Source organism: Aphis gossypii, chromosome 2 (assembly GCF_020184175.1).
Source record: "Aphis gossypii isolate Hap1 chromosome 2, ASM2018417v2, whole genome shotgun sequence".
Lineage (NCBI taxonomy): Eukaryota > Metazoa > Arthropoda > Insecta > Hemiptera > Aphididae > Aphis > Aphis gossypii.
This window is the reverse complement of record NC_065531.1, coordinates 71,203,649-71,223,906: the sequence shown is the minus strand read 5'-3', so window position 1 is coordinate 71,223,906 and position 20,258 is coordinate 71,203,649. Positions and strand designations below refer to the sequence as shown.

General features: G+C 27.5%; 1 protein-coding gene across 2 annotated transcripts in view; it reads left to right on the top strand.

Annotated features, from left to right (window-relative positions):
* The first annotated feature begins 19,150 nt into the window (after positions 1-19,150).
* Positions 19,151-20,258, top strand: part of LOC114124050 (C3 and PZP-like alpha-2-macroglobulin domain-containing protein 8) — a 141,497-nt gene continuing 140,389 nt past the window's right edge. For both annotated transcript variants that reach the window (XM_050201715.1, XM_050201714.1), the window contains exon 1: positions 19,151-19,314. The gene's annotated coding sequence lies outside the window, so the exon portion shown is untranslated. The remainder of the gene's footprint in view (positions 19,315-20,258) is intronic.

Genomic DNA, 20,258 nt, shown 5'->3' with positions numbered 1-20,258 from the left:
ATTATCAAAAAGTACTATAAGTATGAGTTCGGTAATTATTTCTATGTAGTTAAAAATTAATTTGTTAAATAAATACCGAACTTTTGCTATTAAAAACATTTTACCAAAATAATAAATCGGGAATCACTTTCTCAATATTGATCATATCTTCTTCTTCTTCTTCTATAATGCCAACTATTTAGGATCAACACTAACCTAACTATTAATGGGGAGTTATATGCCCATTGCCCATATAATATTTATATATTTAATGTCAGATAATTTAAAAATGTTTGCTATTAAGAGTATGTCCCTAAAGATTGATTTTCAATAGACGAAGGTATCACTGTATCCTATACGTTCATCGGTAAGACCGAAAAAGTTTTATAATCAAGTTCCATTTTAATCGTTATAGTGTACTTTTGTATATTATCTGTAGTTGTACATCTAATAAATTCTTTTAAATTTTGATCTAACTTAGAGTGCACCCATTGTTTTTTAGTATTTACTACCTATACAAAATATATAAAATATAATTAACAGTTTAATAAGTCGTATTTTAATTTTTTTATTTTATTAATTATATTTGATATAAATAAGAATAAAAATTATTTAGTATTTCAATTAATTAGATTTATCAGTTATTTTGTCTGTTACACTTCGTATTTATTTATAATTATAATATAATATATTTTTGAACGAGTTATTTTTCATGTTTTGGTATTAGAATAACGTTATTAAATTATTCAAGGGCAGATGGATTTTAATAATTTATATTTTTTGCATTATTATGAAATATGAAGCAGACTATACGATGGTATAGGTTAGCACATAAGTATATTGTATTTGCACAACACTGTCGACTAATAACAACAGTTTATAGAAAGGGAACTTACTGCAGGCTTTTGTTTTGGTTTAAATATACTGTAAAATGTACCTACATGAATACGTATAATATATTTAAATATTGTAAATAATTTTATCCGAATCTCAACATCTGCCGGCTTAGTTTTATAATTATGTTTTACAGCGATTCATTTTTATGATCGATTTTTTTTCTGATAGGTACGTGTAATAATATGTAATATGGTATTACGTAGCTACTACACATGACGAGCATTTGTGACTACATTAGCACAAGTTTTTGATACATTATTTACTCTCTCATTATTTGTGTCTTCTGTTTCTCTGATAGATATGAAAATATATCGTCTTTCGTATGAACATCGCACACCAAATAATCCATTATATAGCAATAGGTCGAAAGAGCTAAATACTTTCTCTTATAATATCTTTTTTTATTGTTATTTATTAAGAAATTGATTAAGTTCCTTAAAGTTTGAAAAATTGAATTAAAAGATTAAAAAAATGTGGACGATTAAAATATTAAATTCTTGTATTTCCATTTAAAAATTGTATTTTTTTATAAAATATGCATATGCATATGTTATTTTGAAACTAACGTATAAACTAGTTAAAATTTGTAATACTTTATATAAAACGGTTACTATATCCACAGTTAATAACAATATAGTCGAAATATGAGTTATTATTTTTAATTTTCACAATAACTCAAATATACCAAAAACTATCATAAATGTTAGAACAAAACAAAAATGTGATTTGGCGAATGTTTAATAATTATCTTAAGCGCTTAAATCAAAACCAGCGCCAACGTCGAAACTGATTTAAAAACCCCGAAATCCAAAGTTCTCGAATGAGTTAATTTAGATCACTTCACACTTGACAGATAACACACGGAGTACGCGATTCGAATTAATGTTTTAATTATGTCTATTATTCTTATTCTGAGAATAACGTGCGGCGTGAAGTACTACTATAAACGTATCAAATATTAATCTCCGACGCAAAGGCAGCAAGGCAAGCTACAAAATTGTTTTGTATGTAACTATGGGAACGTCCAAATGACAGTAAACGGTTTAAAATTATGATGTCTTAGCCCTATATGCACATTCGCACATAGAGTTTATATATCATTTTTATAATTATAAATTATAATAATTGTATTACATAGCCTAATTTTGTATATCTATGAGCCAAAAGACCGATACTTGGTTGGGGGGCATATCAATGAAAAACCAAATAAATTCATGTTCTTATCCTTTTTAACATAATTTAGGAAACTTAGGCATGCGTACATCTACATAATCAATCGCTATTATAAATAAAATATCAGTAACATCACAATAATTAGTAATTTAACACATAATATATGATAAATCAATAATATTCATGTTATTAAATGTTTTGTAAAATATTTAAATTTTGTATTTCTTAAATACTATAATTTAATAATTTGAACACTTTAATAAGAATTTAATAATGACATATAATAATATTAATATAGGTTGTTAACATTTATTATACATAATATGTATATATTTATTTTTGGTATAAAACTACATACTTCATATTATCATTGTTTAAAATAAAATTGTATAATTTAAAAGCTAAAATTTGATTAAAATATATTAACAACATTAATTTGATATACTAATTTTTAAGAACTAAACAACTTAATTGAGAAAAACATATTCTTAAATTTAAAATTAGTTAAAGTAAATAATAAATACACTAATTTAATATATATTTATATACTATATTTAGTAATATGTTTCATAGTTAAGTATTTTTAAAATATAAATAAATGGATAAAAAACGAGTTTTATGATTGAGTGGAAAGCTTAAATCATAATGGCTTGGAATAATGGATTAGCTTTGAAGTGACTGAAAATAGTATTATTTATTATTTTTCATATTTTAAGTGTAGAACGTGAGTTTTTTCCAAATTTCTTTTTTGAAAACGGAAAAGTACTTGACCAAATGACATTTTGTTGACATTTTCAGTTAAATTACTCACAGAGCTCCTCTTCTAGATGAACTTAAAAAAAAAATAATAATAATAATAAATAAATAAATATTTGTAAAACTAATTAGTTGAGAGATTGTTTTGTACAAAAATAACTTTAGTGAAACAAGTTTTTAGTTTTATTTGAAAATGTCTACCTGTTTGTAGTTGTATGCCGACATGACACATCACTGAACAGACGCAAATTTTAACTCTAAAAATAGTTGGTTTTTAAAAGTTTTCTATAAAATATAAAATCACTAGTTTCAAAAATATTGGTTTTAAACTTTGACATAGTTTACTTAAATATATATATATATATATATTAATATAGTGTATAGTTCAATAACTCAGTTAATCAAGTTTAAATTTATCGCATCAATACCAAAACTGACAAGGATAGACCTTCGTAAACATTTTGATATTTATTTTAAAAGTTATATCGTATAATATATGTAATCACATGGAAAATCTCTTTTCGTTTTATTATATAAGAAGGCTATATTTTGAATTAAAAAAATCAGTTAGGTGGTACCAATGGTTGAATCAAGGGAGAGTAAAACTCCTCCTTTTTATCCTCCTCCTCATTAAACATGGTTTAGCGTATATTAATGTTGTGATCTAATGCCACGAGAGGCGTAACATTCTCTACAGCGATCGATACTGTTAAAAATTTTATTTTTCGTTTTGCGCAGTGTCTAAAATGATTTACATTTGTTACAATTTACAATTGTTTTCTTCATCACGACCCGTAAAAGTAAATAAGCACATTTATTATGCAAGCGCACAAACGCGAAGTCACAAACTGCCGCACAGGTATAAATGTGTCATATATATTATATTGTAGTAGGTACAATAATATATTTAAAAATTTTTATTGTATATAAACACACCGTGAGGGTGGCTCACGAGCACAACGGATGTTTTTAATGATAAGTTCAAACTTTTCGGCTTCTTGCCAGCGGATTATTATATTGAGTTTTCACAACGAAAAAAAAAGGCCCGAAAAATATTTTAAAAAAATAAAAAGTAACTCAAGTTCATAAATCACGAGAACAATAAAATGACAATATCGGCCGCGAGATCATTGCGCCTTACCGCTCGTCTCCCACGTTTAACCTCTCTCGTCCTCACTATGAAGTCAATAGCCATGGTAGGTTGTATAGGTTGTGTACACTTATTCATATAAAAATAATTTATGCTACTATTGCTTCAACAACGATTTTTTCTCCACAAACGGTCTCTTGCTCTCGAATTTGGCGAGTTAGTATCAGATATACACATTGCAGTCAATGTTTTACTTTCCCCATGGATGTATCCTTTATTGCTGAACTCCGGTAAAGGTCACTACCGACGTAACCCCAAATTACTATAATAATGATAAAAATACGGGGGGGGGGGGTTGAAAGAAGTGACACATCTCAAAGGTTATTTTAAGTACAATAATCTTATATAATAAAGCGTGAACAATAGTTCGTTTCACTATGAAAAGAGTGCGCCTCGGTCGCCGTTTTTTCTTCCATGGCCCGCCGCCGTCGTTATCGCGAAAACAGGCGGTTCTCCAACGCCGCCGTCTCGATAACGCGTTTTTCTTAGGTTAGGTTCGATTATTACGCGGGTTTTCGACGATTTTATTATTTTTTCGATTTTTTTTTTTTATTTTTTTTTTTTATCGGCTGTTTGTTATATTAAAATATGTTGTTGTATTTTCAAGTGTACGTTTCTTTGGGAAACGTTATATTAAATAGACAATTAATATTAATATAAGCTTTATTACACACGAACTATATGGAATTATTATACAGGTATATATGATGGCATACTCTTCATTTACATATAAAATTGATATGTCTCATAATATAAAAGCCCCTGAAAGAGTTGAGTACAGGTATAGTTAGGTAAGTCAAAGTTGTAATTGCAAATATTCTTAATCATACCTAAGAGTTTCTGTAGGAAATGTTTATGACACTTTTGTTATAGTATTTTATACGTATTTAACGCGTTTTCGATTTTCGCTCGATTATTATGCGGTTTTTCGAAAAATGTTCGCTTTTTTATGATTTTCATACTTTTCCGAACGTTTTCCGTTCCGTTCCGTGCGTTTTGGGGTCTTCCGAGTACGACGACGTTTTCCTTCGATTTTTTGTTTTTATTCGACTGTTTTTTCCGATCTGTCTGATAATTTGTATATTATAATACAAAATGATGTTGTTTTATATTCAACCGTTGGTTGTTTGTTTTGCTGTGTGTTTCTAGACGACATTTCACCAAACAATACAATGTTCGTGTACATGATTATAATATGTTATAAAAATACCTATAGATATGAGTATTTCAACTGTACGTTGCTTTGAGAAACGTTAACGGCTTATTTTGTAGATTTATTATTAAATAGGTACGTTAAATAGATGTATGATTAAGGTATTTAAGTAGGTAGTGTTACAGATATACATTAAATAGATAATTAATAAGAATAATTAAGCTTTATTACACACGAATTATACGAATTAAAACTGAGCTGAACGAAAAATTCGTCGCAACACAGAAACGGTTTAAGTGCTCGAGATTCGGCATCAGTATCCAGCTTAAACTGTAGTCGATAGGATAAGGCGTAAGTTCCCCGTGGTAGGTAATAGGAGGTAGAGCGGGTTCGATTCCCTCTCTGGCTGTGCCTTTGGCGCATTTTTACGGCGACGCTCTAATTAACGTCTCTTCCGCCCGTATCCAACAATTTTTTGCATTTTTTTTCGAGTTAGTTTTTGATTTTTTAATTTGAATTTTGAAAATTAAAGCTATTGCTTTCTCTTATACGATAAATACATACGTCTACGATTTTTTTCAATACCATATTATTACGATTATTATAAGTATATATACATATAAAGTGTAGACGTGTAGTACGCTACAACGCGTTTAAGGAGTACGTAATTTTGAATTGATATGTTTTATAAATTAAAAATATTTATCTTTTACTTAATACTTAAAAAAATAATATATGTTTTATAGTTTCTTACACTTACATATCAAAAACAATATCTGAACTTTGACATTAGGAGGTATGAAAATTATGGATTTAACTTTCGGACATTGATTTACATCATATTATGATGACTGATAGCTAGACATTCAATTACCATTTTCACTAAATACATTTTATAATATAAAAAAAAAGAACCAGGCATGCGACGGGACACGGTATGAGATTGTTCATATACATATATATTATATATATTGGTATCATAACCTACTATTCACACATTGTCCGCGATCCGACGCAGTAGGATTGCCTACGTGGTGGGTGGGTTTAATGGCGTTTAATTCGATTTTTCCCAATGATAACTGACAACTCGACTCGAATGCTCAAAATATGTTATTCGACTTTATACTTTTTATCCTACAATACAACATTAGACTTTCGACGTCGGAAGCGCAGGCGGATTGCATTGTCAGACATAGATTTAGGTACGTGATGACGTGATGATTGATAGTTAGACACTCGACTATCATTTTCGCTAAATACATTTTTTTATATACAAAAAGAACAGGGCATGCAATGGGAAACGGTATTACACCAGTTTAGGACTGATAACTAGACACTCAATTACCATTTTTCGTATTTATTTACTCCACTTCAGTACTTTTCTTACTTTTTTAGTGTATGATTTCTTTCTAGACACCCGATTACAATTTTCCATCAAATTCCTGATAACACGATGTTTACACAACCCCCTCGAAGGCGGCTTCCACCAGCCCAGAAATCGAGGCACATCGACCCCCTCGAAGGTTAAGTTAGGACCCCCTCGGCTTCTTCCAAACCACCGGAGGTTAGATTAACTAAAATTGTGACTACTATACTTTTTACGATATTTTCTTTACAGTCCCGACTCCGACCTAGGGTATTCACTTAGACCGAATTTCACAGCAGAGCGAGGTACACCGGCCGCTATTATTATAAGTATATATATATACATATTATTAAGTGTATTACTATAACGCGTTAAGGGAGTACATTTTGAATTGTTATGTTTTCAATTTTTATGACATCTGATATGTTTTATAGTTTCTTTTATATCAAAAATAACATCTGAACTTCGACATTAGGAAGTATGACAATTATGGATTTAACTTTCGGACATCGATTTACATCATATTATGATGACTGATAGCTAGACATTCAATTACCATTTTCACTAAATACATTTTATAATATAAAAAAAAAGAACCAGGCATGCGACGGGACACGGTATGAGATTGTTCATATACATATATATTATATATATTGGTATCATAACCTACTATTCACACATTGTCCGCGATCCGACGCAGTAGGATTGCCTACGTGGTGGGTGGGTTTAATGGCGTTTAATTCGATTTTTCCCAATGATAACTGACAACTCGACTCGAATGCTCAAAATATGTTATTCGACTTTATACTTTTTATCCTATAATACAACATTAGACTTTCGACGTCGGAGGCGCAGGTGGATTGTATTGTCAGATATAGATTTAGGATACAGATTTAGTTACGTGATGTGATGATTAATAATAGCTAGACACTCAACTACCATTTTCGCTAAATACATTTTTTTATATACAAAAAGACAGGGCATGCAATGGGAAACAGTATTACGCCAGTTTAGGACTGATAGCTAGACACTTAATTCTTTTCTATACACCCGATTACAATTTTCCATCGAATTCCTGATAACACGATTTTCACCCGACCCCCCTCGAAGGCGCCAAAGGCGGCTTCCACCAGCCCAGAAATCGAGGCACACCGACCCCCCTCGAAGGTTAGGTTAGGACCCCATCGGCTCCTCCCAAACCACCGGAGGTTAGGTTAACTAAAATTGTGACTACTAGACTTTTTACGATATTTTCTTTACAGTCCCGTCTCCGACCTAGGGTACTCACTTAGAGCGAATATCACTTAGACCGAATATCATTTAGATCGAATTTCACTTAGACCGAATTTCACAGCAGAGCGAGGCACATCTAGTAATAATATAAAATATTAAAATCCATTAGATAGCAACTCCATAATATAATAGTGTCACATATTATACTGAATTGATGTAAATGAAACAATACAATTTTTTAAGAATATTTTTTTTTCTAGAGATCAAACACGTAGCATATTATAAAATCCAATGAACATCACGTGAAAAATATAGTGATTATTATTTACACATTTGGCACTAAAATGTGAAGATCTCATAATAATATATATATATTTGAATTGAATAAAAGCTATACGTATACATAACATGATAATATGTTTTTTTTATCCATCGAAGTTATTGTAAAACTATACACTTCTCTAAATGTTAATAATTTCTTATAAATAATAAAATTATTGATTTAGTGTAACATAATTTTAACTGTGTCATTTTCAGAAACACATATGACTTGGTGTTTTAAAAAAAGTGAGTTTAAAAAGTTATAAGCCTTAAAATATTACTACAATGAAAAAAAAAAATTCTATTCTATAAAACATTAATATAAGTAGACTTGAAAAAGAAATTACTTGAATAAAAAGAAATAAACATTTTAAACAAATGTTTTCAACAATAATTTGAAATCAAACTTGTTTTACCTAATAATAATCGTGTTAAAATCTTGTTTTATTGATAATATCATTATATACAATAAAAAACATTTAGTTAATATTCCATAACAATTTCATAACAATTTATATTACTGACTTGATTGATGTGGTGACACTGATAATTATTTATTAACATCGTATAATTTCATACTCGAATAGATACGCGTTTTCTAAAAAAAAAAAACCGTGAGGGGTGGGGTGTGTTTTGTGATAAAAACTGTTGTCAATTCGAAATACAATTTAGAAATAACCTATCCATATTATGTTATTGTTTTTATAAGATATGTATCATCCGTTAACAGTAGAATAGAAACGATTTGACATTTTCCTGAAAAATCCAAATCAAATATTCTGTTTGCTCTTTCCAACACTAGTTGTACGCGTTACAGCTGGTATAATACAATATACAATATATTCAGAGTCGCGTGTACTAAATTTTATTGCAAATCGTATGGATATTCCAAGAATGTGTATTGACTGAAAACACAAATAATAGTATGAACGCGCATTATTATTATTGTATTCAATCCTGCCATAAGGATATTATTTCAATATGCAATTTTATAATATAATTTAATGTATACGAATGCGATATACATTCAGAAGAACGTGCACGACGTCTGATAACGTTTTTCAAAACAGCACTTGAATATCGTCAGGAATGGCATTATAATAATATTATAATGGCGAATAACACTACAAATTGTCCGCAGTCGTGTGTAATGGTATTATTAGTTAGTATATGAATAAATACACGGGATTTGTTGTACTTGGATATATTCGTGCACTTATTTCAGGATGGTTTAGATTATTTGGTAGGTACAGACTTTCAGAACAGATATCCTAATTTAGTTGTTGAAATCGACATTTTCATTTGGTTAATGTCGGTATTCGAATAACACGTGGTATTTACAATAGACTTATTTAATTTAAAATATATTATTATAATATTCATGACAATATGCGATGGTATATACTAGTTTTAAAATCGCTAACCTAACCTAACAGCTATTTCAATGATATTATGTTATATATAGATTTTTGAGATTTTCTAACAACGGACTCAAATAATTGTGATAAAGACAAGATATATAAACGAATATATTACTTTATTGTTATTTATTTTCTTATATATTTTACTACAAGCGCACATTAAAAAATAACCGTGAATATTGATTATATCTATAGATATATTACTTTAATCATAAAAACGTGTTGCAGAATGGGTTTAAGTAAAACGAAACGATACACTCCACATTACACATTTGACGGACAGTTATGTTTTGATAAAATTGTTTGATCATTTATTTTTGGTATGTTTTTCTATTCTACTTAAAAAAATTTGATACGTCAACAGTTTTATAATTTGCATTATTCAAAGAGAAGTGATATTTATATTGTGGAAAAAAAATATAAAATATATATTAATGTATATGTATATTAATAACTTTTTCTGTTTTAAATACTATAGTATATACAATTTAATTTAACAAACTATTAATACTCAAGAGTATAAAGAAAAAAAAACAAAGCACAGTTAAACTGACATATTTTTTTGTACCACTTAAAACTTCCTACTATTTTAATAAATTACATCATAATGTTACTCAATTCATAAATCTTTGTCAGAGTTATAAAAAAAACATCAAGATATAAACGATTGATATAATGATAAGTAAAGTTTTAATATGACAATTTTCGTAATTTTTCATATATATTTACAGCATTGAAAAATAAACTTATAAATACGCAGATAAAAAAAAAAATTAAAAGTGTAATACTTACACAATTATTTTTATATTAAAATATATTTTTATTACAGTAACATAAAACAAATAAAATGATTATATTTGTGAGTTCGTTGTACAAACAATTATAATACATATTATTATTGGCTTTGTATTAATATAATTTAATATGATGCAATTATCTGGCACTTAATATAAATAGTATAATGCATTTTACAATTTCGCGTTAAAATACAGCAAAATATTATAATGAACTATAGAAAATGTATTTACATAAAATGTTATTTTATAAAATGCACTATGAAATAGTAATGTACTATTGTTAGGTACTCATTCTGTTTGCAATATTAGTAGACTTGTGAGATTAATTATTTATTTTTAAAAAGATGCGCTTTTATTTTTAAATGTATAACCAAAAGTAAGTATCTCGAGACAAGAATTATTCATATAATATATACAATAGAATAATATAAGCTGGTTGGGTTATTCGTTTGTGGAAAAACACACATTTTCGCTGTTCTCGTAATAACCCGCGTAGTTATACATATTATAATCACCATGAACATATATATATATATATATATACGGAAAAAGAAATGGAATAGAACTATCTGACTTTGCTTTAGTAACCGAAATGGAAACTCCTTTGTTTTGCATTTAACAGAGTACGATAATTTCGATGAACTACCTAGGTTGTTTAGAATAATGGTTCAATTCTACAATGGCTTTATGACTTAATAAATTAACAATAAATTGCTTAGTTTCCGTATTTTTAATATGATACAATTTTTTAAAAAACTAAACAAAAGATTGCTGACAAAAATTTTCTTCCACGCTATTATACATTATATTCTCGTGTATTTAATTGTTTTACATGTACAATATATTCAATAATTTAGTTATTATCTATCAGTTAGTGTCAAATATTATAATAATTATTATTGTATTTAAAAAAAAAATTGTATCCATTTTATTGTTTATGTGATATCTATTATACATATATATTGAAGTTCCTATACATTTTTTTTTTAAATCATGTTGTTTTAAGAGAGAAATATATTACATGTATATACAATTACCTCAACAAACTTACAATGCCATTAAACCAACAGCTGGGTTTTTGTTTATTGGTAATCACTTGAGTTTCAGAATTTGAATATAACAAATTTTAAATATTTAGATTTTATTTATAAAAAAAGATCTTAACATAATAACCAAAATTTTTTACGGTTAATACTATTATATTATTAGACGAAACTTAAATAATTATAATGTATATATTTATATATTTTTTTTAGAAATATTTTTGTTAGCTAGCAGTTTAAAAATTTATTTTTTATTGATAAGTGTTATTTGAATGCATGAGTTAATTTTTGACAATATATACTTTGACATATTAACTATAAAATAATTCTTGGGTGAATATTTTTAACTGACTTTTGAATATAATCAATCGATTAAAATAGTATGTATGTGTATTATATAAAATTATTATGATTGAAATACTTTTAATAAAAGCAAATTCCTCCACTTTAAATTTCAATTAATTTCTAAAAATATGAGGACATTAAAGAAAACTAAAATACAACCTTTAAGAATTAGTTATTGGGACCGGATAAATAAAATATACAAACATCTTAAATTTCTTTTCAAAACAATGCACAACTTTATCTAATTAAATCTTTAAACTTTAATTCTAATTATTTTTTCTTTATAATACTTATATATTTTATTAGCCAATTATATTAATTGTTATGCCCTTAAAATAAATAATTACAAAAATAAAAATGAAACATTTAATTTAATTTTTTTTTCATATAGGCCATTTTATTATTATTATATTTTATCTCTTAATTTAAACACCCTTACACGAATTTTATTATATTAACTTTGATATTTTGCTCGATTACGATCGATCATAAATGTCGCTATGTATACATATAGTATAACATAGTACCTGCTTACCTGCTAAACATAATATTATTATAATCCACGTAAGACAGTTATTGTTTGCTAAAGTTACGATCGTTTCTATCCATTTACAGATAGCTATCCCATAGAAGACATCTAAGTGTAACTACCGTATGGTTTTAGGCATTATACTTTATATACATACACGAGAATGCCTAAGTAAACACAATCGTGAGTAACCCACCGTAGAACTATGGAACTATTCCTTGGGGAAAACCCAAGTTTCATCATTATGTACCACTGGCTAAATAAATTACAATGCAATCTGTTCAGCGTCATTAAATACGAAGTTTGCTGGAGTACGACGTGCACTTTTAATTATTAAACGCATATTTGATATAAAAGAAAAAAAATTATAATATACATATAAACTGAATAAATATTATATACGTAGTAGCTAAAACGGTTACTTCACAGAGTGCAAACAATATGCGTTATTTTTTTTTTTAATTGTGTACACAATATATTATACATTCCACATTATTCAAATTACGTCGAAGTTCTGTACTTCTGAAAACAAATATTATTTTCCATATTATACAATAATGTGAATATTTTTTAAAAGAAACAAGTTCAAACAATTATTATTTTTGTTGTGAGAGAATATCATATAATAATGTAGGTATAATATTATATAATACGATCGTTATATTTAATTGATATTTAAATTCAAAACATCATAATAACAAAACACTTTTCTCTTTAATTAATTTGTTTAGAGTAATTATTTTGATTTTTCTTCAATATTGTTTATCTGATGATAAAAAATCAGCGATTATAGTTGTACCGTAAGTGTTACTTTTTTTAAAAAAATCCATAGAATTAAAGTAACAAAAATCCTTTGGTCTGACTACTCAACGTTTATGACACTTGACTATCAAAATATACTTGACCGCTACTTATTTTTTATTCAGATTTACGTTTGTGTGTAACTTTTAGTCATCAAACCTACACGGTATTTCATTATTTTATACATTTTAATGACAATCTAACACGAGCAACATGAGCACAGGCAATAAAGACAGCAAAGTAAAAACAATATTTAAAATTTAAATATTTTTGAAAACTCACTAAGACATAAATGTAAATGTTTTTATCAGCAACTATTTTCTTTAATCCTTTTATAGCTTTATAAATGTATTCACTTCGACTTCCTGAATACTGTAGTAATTAAAAATAATAATTGTTCCATTTATTTCAAACAATTTTGGTTAAATTATAATATGGTTACATTTTAGTATGTTTTTGTTATAAGTATTAATATTTATTATTTATACATATAGCCAACGAACATTATTTCTCTCAGCTTTCTTATTGGTTTACTTACCTCAGTATTATTATAACAGAGTAAAATATGATACATCCAATATTTATTATTCGCCTTTTATAAATTTGCATATAATATTGTTAGACTAACTGAACAGTGAACATAATAAACGTGTACCTACTTTCATACATTACATTTATATTATCCATAACTATACAATAAGATGTAAAGCACTTATGGTGATCACTTGTATGTGTTATTGAACAAAAGTAAAATAACTGTGGTTCTTAGTGTTATTACGCCCACAACATTAAATATAAATTTATTTTAAGTTAGTTTATGAAAATTAATCTTTGGTGTATACTGAAACTTTCGATCAAATACCATATACTTTATTAAAATGAAGAAAACTATAAAATTACATTTTCTGACTTCTCTTTGAAGCAGTGCACCTACCGACAAATTGAAACCTTTAAAATGTTAGTTTTGTAAAGTCTGATGAAGAAAAACTTATCCCGCTTACAGAAATTTGAGCAAGATTTTGTCGCTATAATTGCGTTTACCTATTTATTTTATAGACATCGTTCATTCGTTCCCTTAAATTATGTGAATAGTTTGAAGTGTACAGGTTAAATTTAAAAATAATTGTTATCATACAGTAAAAAGTCAAGGTCAAACCCAAGAATTATTATATAATATTATATAATCCAGATTTTTAAAACGATCCAAATAGTTGTTAAATAAATAAAGTTGAAAATCAGTAACATTATTTTTTTTTTTAATTGATTATTTAAAATTTATGGAATTTTGTGCCAACAAATAATTGGCATATTCGATAAAAGTTTATATATATATGAAAAAAAAAATACAAGTAACATATGTATAAGAATAATTAACACTAATGGATGCTCACCAATTATATGACTTGATTGATAGAAGTTAATAATAATTATTATTTATGTTGACTATAAATTAGTAAATTGTATAAGATATCATATTACACCAACTTCTCTTTAAATCCTCAAAATATATGTTCGTCATCAATATGACAAGGTCAAATCACCTATCCGTTCTTTATATCAACCATAGCTTTTATAAGTTATATGATACCAATAATTATCAACGAACCTAATTTCCATATTATTCTTAATGTATATTTATGTACAATAAAATATATCCATGCGTGATGCCATTTACAATTTAAAAAGTATATGATGTTTAGTTTATTTATAATAATTTTGTGCACGTGTAATCAGAAATAGAAAATTATATTATTTTGAACACAAAAATGTCTATATAAATAGATATAATTTATTCATTATTGTGACGATAATAATGAGATATACTGGAATTATATTTATAAACATTAGTTTATTATTTAGAGTGCATTTTTAATGTTTAAGTTGCAAGGATATTGATAAGTGTCAGCGTGTTTTTATTTTAAGATAGTTGTGACGTCAAACAAATGAGATATCTTATTATCTTATAAAAAAAGTGATTCAAGGGTAAAATAAGTGAATGACTTAGTTTATACAATCATAGAAATTAAATATTGCTTTATTATTATTTACATTTCAACAAAAAAAAAATTGTTTTATATCCAATAAATAAATTATAACAATAATGCTTGGAAAGATGATGATTTATTCTAAATTAAAAGTAAATTATGACAAATGAAACTTTAAAGTTTATTTGTTTGAACTAGATAAAATGGTGAATACCTCCCATATAGTTAATATAACATATTATTACCAATCAGTTGCAACATTAATGTTTTCAGTATTTAGTTTAAAATTGCATTAACACAGATTTAGAGCAACTATATTTAATTTGATCAAGTTCAATTATAATAATATTTTTAAAGGATAATTTTATAGCTGTATATCTTGTACATTATACGTAATATAAGTACACATAGGTACGTATATAAAATAATAAGTTCAATTTTAAAATGTATTAAACTGTTGTTTCATACAATCAAACTAAAGATTATAAATTATCGGATATGTATAATATTTTATAGAAATATTAGTTTTGCTATTTCAAAATATTTTTCTTCGAAAATTTTGAAAAACCACCTAAGAAACCACGGACTGAGAAGTTACCGGGTTTAAATCTCTCCGGGAATGAAAACTTTTTCTATTATTTTTCAACTTTTCAATACTTTTAGATTATTGGTATTTTTACGGAATATTTAATTTATTATTTGATAGACGTAGATACTTATAAGATAAACAGAACATTTTTCTATTTCTTTCAAATCTCGAATTAGAATTTATTTAACTTCCTATAATTTTGTTTTGTTTTGTACTATTTATTGATCTAATATTTTATTAATAATTCAAACCATCAAAAATATTGTGGTTAATATGTACATTTTATAAATTAATCTACAATTATCTTTCATATCTTATTTTGGATATTTCATCAAAAATCGTGAGCTGAGTTTGGTTAATAATAATAGAAAGCTTAGTTTCGTGTAGTTGCATAAGTGGCAATAATAAAACTGATTTTTCATATAGAACAAAACTGCAAGTGTGGCGCTGGTTAACATTACATTAATACCATACAATGCTGTTAAATTGTTACTCTTCGGAGTATTGCCAAAGTGAAGTATATTATCGACAAAAACAAAATTATGGCACTTTCTGTGACATGAAGCTAAGACAAAGTTGAAAAACAAATCAGTTGAATAGCATAATGGTCTCTTAAAAGCTACAACAGTTCTATAGCTACTACAGTTAATCATGTCGATATTACCGCCATCTGTCTATTCAATAGCACTAAACTCTGCGTTGTCAGAGTATCAAATGTTTAAGAAGAACGGAAGTGACTATACTTAATGAGCGTCTCTGAGTTTTGCAATATAATAATGCAACCTAGAAAGTACTAAAACCGTAAAAACTGTCGTAGATATATGTTAAACAGAATTAACTATCAGCGATATTCGAGTAACAAATCGCTTTTAGTAACCCTTAAACAAGCTGTCCACTTTTTATCAAAAAAAGAAAGAGAAGAAGACAAATTTTAAGTCAGCCTTATGAATACTTCAGAATGTTGTAGCACATTTTTTTAGTTTTTATTATATGAAATTTAACATTTTTTATTCTCATTAAGATGATTTTTACCATTGAACTAGTATTTTTGATTTATATGAATTCATGTTATTATTAAATGTAATTTTTAATTATTCATATGAATGACGATGTAACTCAAACATATTATATAGAACATTCTGATAAATAATTTAATGATTTTGTATATTTTGTTAAGTATCTTTTTGAATTAGGTAGTGTGTTAAATATTTTTGTATAGTGATATAATATAAAATTCATAAATAAAATATCATTGGTAGAAAAAACATTATAGCTATTTAAACATTCTTTAATAATACCTTCATAATGCTTAGGAATATTATGATAATACATGAAGTTATGCAGGTTACAATAAATAAATAAATAAAATATTTACATATATAGCTACATATTGTATATTTACATGAAAAATAGTCGGATGAACGTTGGAATTATTTCATTGTTGTGATTCATAAAAAAAATAAATTTTTTATGGAATTAATTTAATTTTTTTCAATGTTATACTGTGTATTATTTTTGAGTATACACAGATGCGAGAAAATGATGAGGTAGGTACTACAGGTACTGCTGGATATTATATTAAAATAATATGAATAAAGTCGCGAGTGAGATAAAAACAAAAAAAAATCTACAGGCACTATATAATTGCATATTTATATAGACATAAGGTTATTGTTGAAGAAATGGGAAACTAGTAGAAACCCTGAGGTAAGTGAGTTAGCAACTACCTAGAGGGCGTAGAGTGGAAACATATATATTATTATTATAAAAATGAGGCGGGAAAGTGTTTCTGAGTCGTTGGCTGTTCGCCCGTATTATACATGGCACACGCGCGCAGGCACACACGTACGTATACGATACATTTAACGAAATGTTTTAGAAGTCTCGTTTGGCGAGACGCTATTTAGAGAAAAAGTCATGAAAAACAAAAAAAAAAATCACCAAATACATTATATTTCAAGGTGATTTACACGTAACTTTTTCAGTTTTCTCCACGTGATTCTAAAAGGTAGTAATATTAAATTTTTTCAGAAATTATTTTTCCTGTTGTTTTTTTTATAGTAGGTAAATACTTAATACCTTTTTTTTCTAAATCACAATTTCATAAGAAAAATCAAAAATAAAGGAGAGTTGTAGATTTAACAAATTTGTCATGTAACTTATTCTTGCTATTCATTTAGACTTAGAACGCAATTGTATACATTATACACACAGGACAATTAATGATTATTATCTAAAAATAATGATAAGTTTGGTGCTCGGCATATTGAAGATGTCAATATAAGTCAGGAAAACATTCAGCTTCTAAACATAAGATCAACAATAATATAGTATGGTTTTGCATTATATATATTATATTTATATATAAATGTATAGAATTTGAAAAATTGGATTCAAAGTACATAATATAATAAACAAGGAATTATTATTGGATTCCGGTAAAAAAAATACGACTATATAATATACATATACCATGAAAACCACGCGTGTATAATAATAACTTTATCTATGTAAATTATATTATGGTGTCATAGGGCAGCAAAAAAAAAAAAATATTATACAGGATGATTCGCCGGGATGGTCATATTTTTTTCTTCAGTAAGTCAGTAATTTAAACGGTTCAAAGGCAATGAAATAATAGCTTCTGTTTTTCAAATAAAAACTCTTTTTGTACTGTAAATTACGTATTTAATGGATAATTGCTCTTAAAATTAAAATTTGAACAAGCAGTTTTTTAGTTATTTAAATTTGTGTTCAAGTACTAAGAATAATGGACTTGGAAGATATAAAGGCTCTATAGTAATTTGATAATTTTAGTGATTGATATTCATCTATGAATACTCACAAGTTGTAAAAAATGGTCTTTGGTTAATATAATATAGGTACTATATCCAATTTTATATATTTTTTTAAAACCACTTTTAAGAACTGTTATCCTTATTAAAAATGTAACCGTGAAAATACTCGCTCGAATTTCGAATTATTTACATCGAAATTATTGTTAAAAATATCCACTGACTAACTTACCGTATAATACAGATGGGCTCTCATTTGATAAACAGAAATTTGCATTACAATAAGACATTCATTAAGAAGTACAAAATTCTCTGGAGTTTTCAAACACGGTCTTTAAATATTTTTGAGAATTTGAAAAGTCGCGCGGAATTTGAATAAATTTATTATTATTTCGAAGGAAAAAACTGAGGTGAGCGACTAGCGTTGGTTGTGAATCACTCTGTATACACACACACGCACATATATATATATATATGTAAAGTTAACTTACGTATATATATATATATATATATATATATTATATAGGAGCCGGGGACATATATGGTGGTAGAAAATAATAATAATATATTTTGTGTACAAGTATAACGGCAACGGGGATAACGGTAAGGGGTGCGGAGGGGTGGCGTTTCGGGAGCAAGGGAATAGCATGTGCGGAGGACGGAGAACAGCGGAGAGCAAAAGGGTTGCGTCTGCGTGCGATCGCCGCCACCGCCGACGACGACGCCAACGACGACGACGACGACGACGACGGCGGCGGCGGTGGCGGTGGCGGTGGCGATCGAGTCCTCCGCCGCACCACGTCCGCCGCACTGCCACCACACCGCCACCGATGCCGCCGCGTTCCGTAAGGGTGGTAAAACGCGATGCAGCCCGCCGCCAAAATCACACACCGCTCTCGGAGTCTGTGACGGAATGACTTTTGGTACACCGGCGCGCGTCCAGCTGCAGTCTCATCTCCGTTAATATACGACTTTGACACCGTGAGTACGATAATATGATAATGATAATATCCATTACGCAAATAATTTAATTTAAATCATATTATATGATAATAATATTATTGTAGTAATAATTGTTGAGCGTGTACTTGGCACGACGCGAACCGTTCGTGTCGACCACATAATAATATTCTATAATGTAAATAATATTATTTCATAACACGAGATTGCACCCAACGTTATTATCGAACATTATTGTTATCGTCGATTGCTGATAGTCTTCATCATAATACATATTAATATTATCATCATCACAATAATATGTTTTGTCAAACGTTATGAATATTATGACGATTGCTGCTTAATTAGTCCGGATTTGTATACATTTTAATATTTTTCACTGACAGTTCACAAAGTTCGAATCTACTAAGCAATATCGACGGTTTTTTTTTTTTTTTTTTTTTAGCAGAGAATGCATATTTTAGAGATGTCCGAATGTTTTAAGAAATGTACACTTCAAATTTTGTAGAAAAAAACCAACATCAGCTATTAGGTACTACAGTGATAACTTATCAATAATTAGATTAAATTAATATTATTGTCTATAAAATTGCGATTTCAATAACAGTTTTAACCAGTTTGCTAAAAATAATAATTATTTTTAAGTTTCGCTGATTTGTAGATAGAATCACCTAAAAAGATAGAATATAAATGGATAGGTACATTTTGGATAAAACCATATTATATGGTGCATATTTTATGGATTTTTGATTTATTAATGCACATTAGTTTAAGGTTTTTAATGTATGTTTAAGTCCGTACTTAATTTAAGATTAATAATATGCAGAGTATTTCATTTTACATAACAGGCTATTTTTTAAACGATTTTGAATATATTTCTTTGAATTGAATATAAGTCGTATTTTATGAAGACTTTAAGTTTATAGATTTTTAATTTTATATTCCTAAGAAAAATATTTTTTGGA